The sequence below is a fragment of the Chrysochloris asiatica genome, unplaced genomic scaffold (assembly GCF_000296735.1).
Source record: "Chrysochloris asiatica unplaced genomic scaffold, ChrAsi1.0 scaffold00601, whole genome shotgun sequence".
NCBI lineage: Eukaryota > Metazoa > Chordata > Mammalia > Afrosoricida > Chrysochloridae > Chrysochloris > Chrysochloris asiatica.
The window spans coordinates 33947-41286 of NW_006409119.1; positions in this window are offsets into that span (position 1 = coordinate 33947).

Consider the following 7340-nt stretch of genomic DNA (forward strand, 5'->3'; position numbering starts at 1 on the left):
AAAACTCTAAGACACTTAACAACAATGGGAAGATGAAGTCCTAGTGTTGTGCTCTAGGTGTTGACTTAAACAGCTAGGTGGCAATTCAAGCCCACCAGTTTCTCCTTGGAAACCTTTTTTCCAATAAACATTCCAGGATTGTTGTGAGTGGGAACCAACTCAGTGGCACTTAACAACAATAACAAAAGTGGGAAGAGATAGCAGAAAAACTTCATATCATCAGCTAAAACAATGCAAGGGGGAGCCTGTGGAACAGACTATCAATTGTTCATATCCAAGTTGAAGTTGAAGAAAATTGAAACAAATCCATGAAACTAGAAGTATTGTGGAATGAAACTATGAACATCATACAAGAAGAGAGCAAAAGCTCATTAAGAAGACAACAAGAAGAAAAAGACCAAAAAGATGTCAGAAGAAACTAAAATTTGCTGAATGGACAGTATCAAAGGGCATTTCTGGGAGATAAAGTCAAGTATTCTAAAGATAAAGTCAAGTATTCTAAAGAAGCGTGTAAAACAGGTTCAGCATTTCTCAAGCTAAAATAATGGATTAAAAAATTAAAGTGTCAACTTGTATTACTGAAGGTTTCTATGGGCAAAATATTGAATGATGTAGAAAGAATCAAAAGAAGATGTAAGGAGTGCACAGAATCATTCTACCAAAAAAAAAACAAAAACAAAGAAAAAAAAAAAGTTTGTATTCAACCATTGCAAAAGGTAGTAGCATATGATCAAGTGCCAACAATATTGAAATAAGAAGTCCAAGATACACTGAGGGCATTAGCAAATACCAAGGTTTTGGAATTAATGAAATATCAATTGAAATTTTTCAACAAAGTGATGTATAATTGGAAGCACTCACTCATCTATGACAAGAAATTGTCTTTAAAGTTTTCAAGAACAAAGATGTCAATGTGAGGACTAAGGTGCACCTGACATAAGCCATAGTATTTTTAAAAGCCTCATATGCAAAAGTTGGACAGTGAGTAAGGAAGACCTTAAAAGAATGTATGCATTTCTGTTATGGTATTGGAGAAGAATATTAAAAATCACCATCAACTGTGAAAAGAAAAAATACATTTGTATTATAAAAAGTGCACCTAGATGTTCCTTAGAAGATAGGATGTCCAGATTTTGGATCTCATACTTCAGACATATTATCAGAGAAGGGACCAGTCCCTGGAGAAGGGTATTACTCTTCATAAAGTGTGTTAAATACCATTGGGTTTATTCTGATTCACAGCAACCTCTTACAGGACTTCCAAGGAGCAACTACTGGGGTGTGATTTGCTGACCTTGTGATTCACACTGTAGGGCTTATCCTACAGCACCACACTAGAAGTCCTGATAAATTGTAGGGTGAATGAAAAAGAGGAAGTCCCCCATTGAGAATGAGTGGCACAGTGGCAGTAGTAAGGAGTTCAAGTATATTGATTATGAGGATGGTGCAGGACTGAGCATTGGTTCATGTTGTTGTGCATATGGTCACTATAAATTATATCCCACTCAATGACACCTAACAACAAGAATATCTGAGTCTCAGAATCAATAGAAATTAAGCAAAGTTTTACTAATCTTAATATTTTTCACATGTCATGAAATCAAATTAAGCAAAAATTACTTAATTTGAATTTGTGCCACAGTTCAAAGCTACCACTACATGTAACTGTAATCATTAAAGCTATCCAAATACCCATACTGGCAGTTACAATGTCAGTTAATAGAAAATTTCAAGTAGAGCTAATAAATGATGCATTTTATATTGTTATGTATAAATATACACTCATAACAAAATTTAATGTGTTTATTGAATATCTGTAAAAGTGAACATTATGTAGCTTCATCTCTTGTACTTTGGACATATTAATAGAAAGAGCAATTTCTGGATAACTTTGGTAAAGGAGAGGAACAGTGAAAACTAGGAAAAGCTTCAATAAGATAGAATTGCACAGGAACTACAATGAACTCAAACATACAACAATCATGGGGATGGTACAGGAACAGGCAGTATTTATTTTTTGTATGACTAATTGCATGTAATATCAACAACAGTATATATATATATATATATAAATAACTTATGTATGCATGTATATCTATCTACACTAACACGTGGAGTCCTGATGTGGCACTGTATGATAAGCACTCCACCACTGGTCAGTTTGAACTGCAAAGTCAGTGGTTTAAATGCAGCAGCTGCTCCTTGGAAACCCTATACATGGTTGGTTTGGGTCGGAAATGACTCAATGACACTTAACAACAATAATAATACTAATACCTGAGTCCTGGTGTGGTGCTGTAGAATAAGCACTAGACTGCAAGATTTGTTTGAACTGCAAGATCAGCAGTTCAAACCCACTAGTTACTCCTCAGAAATCCTATATAGGAATGCTATGTATTGGAATCAACTCCATGGCACTTAACAGTCATAATAATAATGATAACACCTATAAAAAAAAAACAAATACAAACTAAACCAATTTCTGTGGAGTCAACTTCAACTCATAGAAACCCCATAGGACAAAGTAAAGTTGCTTTATTCCGTTTTCAAGGTTGTAAATCTTTAGGGCAGACTATCACATCCTTCTCCTGTACAGTTGCTGATGAGTTTGCACTGCTAAACTTACTATTAGCAAGTGAATACTTTACCACTCCAACACCAGGATTCCTATGCTTATGCCTGTATCTGTACCTTTATCTGTATCTATATCTATCTTTTGATTTTTGTCATACAAAGTACAGAATACAGAAAACAAAAATTTTTTTTATTTAAAAATTAAATTCAGAGTACGCCTTTCTTTTTCCTTTCCATCCTGTTGGAATTCTATTAATTCTTAAAGAAATCTTTTAACTATTAAACATTTATTCTTAAGTAACTTTTCAGTCTCTTCATTTTGATTTTAACATCTATTAATCTTGTTTATAGTACAATGAATACAAATAGGCAGAATAAATTTATATAATCTTTGTTATATTTTCAAATCAATGAGCTTTTTTATATTCTCTTTGATGTCTTCATTTTGAGCATAGGTCTTGTCTCATGTAATGTTCTCAGTAAAAATGAGTTGTCTTAAGAATGTTAAGCAACAAATGTCATTCATTTAAAAATGCTAGTTTTCTTATAAGTTTTAACTATTCACATTGAAGCATATATATTTTTAAGTGTTCCATGCAGTGCATTGCAGAGAAAGTATCCTATTTTCTATAGCATATGTGATGGAATTTTTTCTGTTTTTAATTATTGTAGTATAATTAATGGATTTCTGGTGTGACACTGTGGGTTAATGCATTGGACCACAAAGTCAGTTTGAACTGCAAAATAAGTAGTTCAAGCTCACCAACTACTCCTTGGAAACCCTACACAGAATTGCTATGGGTCAGAACTGACTCGACTGTATTTGACAACAAGAATAATTATTGGAGTTCTATTGTTACACTGTAGGAGAAGCACTGAACTGCTTTCTGCAAGGTCAGCAGCTCAAACCCACCAAATGATCCTTGAAAACTCTAGACAGGGTCACTATGAGTCAGAATTGACTCAGTGGTACTTAACAACAACATCAAAAGTATGGTTATTAAATTGGTTATTATTATCATAGCTCCTTTAATGACAAAATTTTATATATATAATGAAATATATATGATGATATATAATGAAATATGTGTAAATATATATAATATATGTTGTTAAGTACTTTGGAGTTTGTTCCTACTCATAGTGACCTTGCACAGGGTTTCTAAGGCTATAAATCTTTATGTGAGCAGTAAACCTTATTTTTCTCCAGCAGAATGGCTGGTAGTTTCAAACTGCTGACCTTGAGGTTAGCAGTCTGATTCATCACCATTACACTACCAGATATGCATATATATATGCAATATGTAAGAAGAAAAGAGAAAGGAAAAGGTGTTCAGGAGCAAAGACATCATTTTGAGTACTAAGATGTACCTGACCCAACTCATGGTATTTTCAATAGCTTCATATGCATGTTAAAGTAAGAAAATGAAAAAGGAAGCTGTAGAATAATTGGAGCACTTGAGTTATTGTGTTAGTGGTGGTGGTGTTTTTCTGCCTCTGAGTTGTTTCTGAAGAATAGCAACCTTGTGTAGGTTTATGGAGGCTTTAAAGTTTATAGGAGACTATTATTCACACTACAGTCAACATCACTTGACATTTTCATTTAGATTTATGAAAAATGTTGTAAAACCAAACTTTCATATTTATAGTATAAATGAAGAGGTCATTTCAAGAAACAGGATCTACTTAAATCTATCCAATGATGCTAAAATTTTGAGGAAGTAAAGAGAAAGGTACCAGGAGAAAGATACTAAATTTGCTGATGTTGTTAAGTGTCTTTAATTTCATTCTGATTCATTATGTCCCTATGTACAACAGAACAAAACACTGCCTGGTCCAGAGCCATCCTCACAATTTTTGTTAAGCTTGAGTCTGTGGCTACTGTTGTTACATTTTCTTGGTCCTTCTCTCTCTTACAAGTCTAAAGAATCAATATCACTGAGTCGCTGATTATAATCAAACACATACAATAAGCCTTCACTCAAATGCACTTTATTGCAAGTGACAGTGCATATCAAAGAGAGAAAGGAGTCTGTCCCCAAGAACTGAGAAGACCCTGTGGAGTAAAGAGCATGGATTACTTATGGTTTTCTCTTCCTGGTCCTATATGCCCTTCCCCAGGGGCAGGTCTGTATCTGCCCCTCAATGATTACTTTTTAATAAATGAGAAGATCAGACGATGTATTGCATTGGGCAAATCTGCTGCACAGGAACTTTTTAAAGTATTGAAGAGCAGAGATGTCAGCTTGAGGACTAAGGTGCGCCTGACCCAAGCCATGGTATTTTCAATAATCTCATATGGATGCGAAAGCTGGACAGTGGATAAGGAAGATTATAGAAGAATTGATGCCTTTGAGTTGTGGTGTTGGAGGAGAATATTGAAAGTGCCATTGGCTGCCAAAAGAACCAATAGATCTGTTTTGGAAGAAGTGCAGCCAGAGTGCTCCTTGGAGGCCAAGATGGCTAGGCTTCATCTCTCATACTTTGGACACATTGTCTGGAGAGAACAGTCGCTGGAGAAGGTGTCATGCTGGGTAAGATGGAGGGTCAGAGAAAAAGAGGTAGACCCCTACGAGATGGATTGGCCAGGTTGCATCATTGATGGACTCAAGTGTGGCAGCGGTAGTGAGGTTGGCCCAGGATGGGACATTGTTTCGTTCTGCTGTGCATGGGGCGCTATGAGTTGGTTCCGACTCGAAGGCACCTGACAACAACACAACATATGTATTTCAATCATAATAAAAGGGTGCAGGCTTCTTGGAAATGGAGTGCTACTGTTTTCTGTCTCCTTTATGGTTGTCTGCTCTTGGTGTTATTATGGCGTAATTGCTTGGTGGTTAGGTCTTTAAGCTCCCTTTACTAAATTCTTACATTTGCAGCTAATTGCTTCCTTAAACAGGTTCCAAGTCCTGTTTCCTTTCTCCTTGTCTCCAGTTTGTTCTTCTTGGACAAAGGAGATAGAGGGCTCATGATATTTCTAGACTGTCCCTATCAATATTAATATTTTTATTGGACTAGAGATGTTTCTTCCTTACTCTGATCTGTGCCTAGAGAGGGAGGACCTAAGATTAAGGGATGGATACAAAACCAATATAGGAGAGTCCCAGGGGTCCTAATCTGTACCTGAAATTCATCACTAAGGAGAGAGGAACCTCAAAATCTTTGTCCCATGGAAAGCTAAAGGGATGGAATCACAGACCTCACTCTTTATTACAGAAGGTAAAAATAAGTAAAATATTTTCATTCCAATAGAAAAGATAGAGTAGAAAAGGTGAAATAACAGTAGGAGTAATCCAAGGGGAAGTGTAATTGAAGAGGTGAAAAGTGGTAGAATAAAAATCAATCAAATGTTCAGGAAAACACCTGTTAAAGGAAGACAGACATTCTGGTTTTCATAGAGTGAAGAAACATGTCTAGTAGATTATAGATTAGTTTCAGAAACATTAGAGATTTCACATCTGAAGTATTCTAGGTTCTAAATGAATGGAGTAAAACTGAGGAAAACACAAGAGTAAGGGAATACTTCTTCCTGAGAAGGACAAAATACCTAAGTAGTCTAATTTTATGGCAATCATTTGTTGTTGATGAGTGAAATCACATCAATATTGACTCATATTAATCCTATGTATAATAGAACAAAATACTGCAGTCCTGCACCAACCTCACAATCATTATTATACATGAGCCCTTTGCCATTATTACAGTGCCAATACATCTCATTTGGTCTTCTTGTTTGTAAGCCCTTTGTTTTATCAAGCATGATGTACTCCTCTAGAAATTGGAACCTCCAGACAATATGTCTGAAGAATCAGAGATGAATTCTAGCAATCCTGGATTCAGAGGAACAATCTGATTGTACTTCCTCTAACACAGATTTGTTTGTTCTTTTGGTGGATCATGGTACCTTTAATATTCTCCTCCAACATCATAACTCAGTGTATCAATTCTATGGCCTTCTTTATTCATTGTACAAATTTCACATGCATATGAGTTCCTGAAAATACCATGGTTTGGGGCAGGCACAGATTAGTCCTCAAACTGATATCTTTGCTCTTGAACATTTAAAAGAGGTCTTGTGCCGAATGCACTAAAACATTTGATTTCTTGACTACTGTGTCCATCTGTGTTGATGGCTGATCCCAGAAAAATTAAGTCTTTGACAACTTCAATCTTTTCTCAGTTTATCTTGATGTTACTTTTTGGTCCACAGGTGAGAATTTTTGTTTTCTTTACATTGAATTGCAATCCATAATGAAAGATGTGCTCTTTAGTCTTCATCAATAAGTATTTTAAGTCAACTTTACTTTCAGCAGGTAAGGTTGTATCATCTTCATGTAGCAGGATATTACTGAGTTTTCCTCCCATTTTGATGCCAAATTTCTCTATGTATAATCCAATTTCTTGTATTATTTGCTAATCATAGATATTGAATTAGTATGGTGAAAGAATACAAACCTAGCATACATCTTTTCTAATTTTAAAGTATTCAGTGTTCCTTTGTTCTGTTTAAACAACTGTCTCTTGGTCTATGTTTCTCATCAGCACACTTATGTGTTCTGGAATACTCATTCTCCCCAATGTTGTCCTTAGATTGTCATGATCGACACAGTCAAAATCCATTGCATAGTCAATAAATCACAGGGAAATATCTTTCTGGTATTCAATGCTTTCATCAGAGCTCCATCATACAGGAGCAATGATATTCCTTGATCCACAACCTTTTCTGAATCTGGACTGAACCTCTAGCAGTTTCCTGTCAATTTATT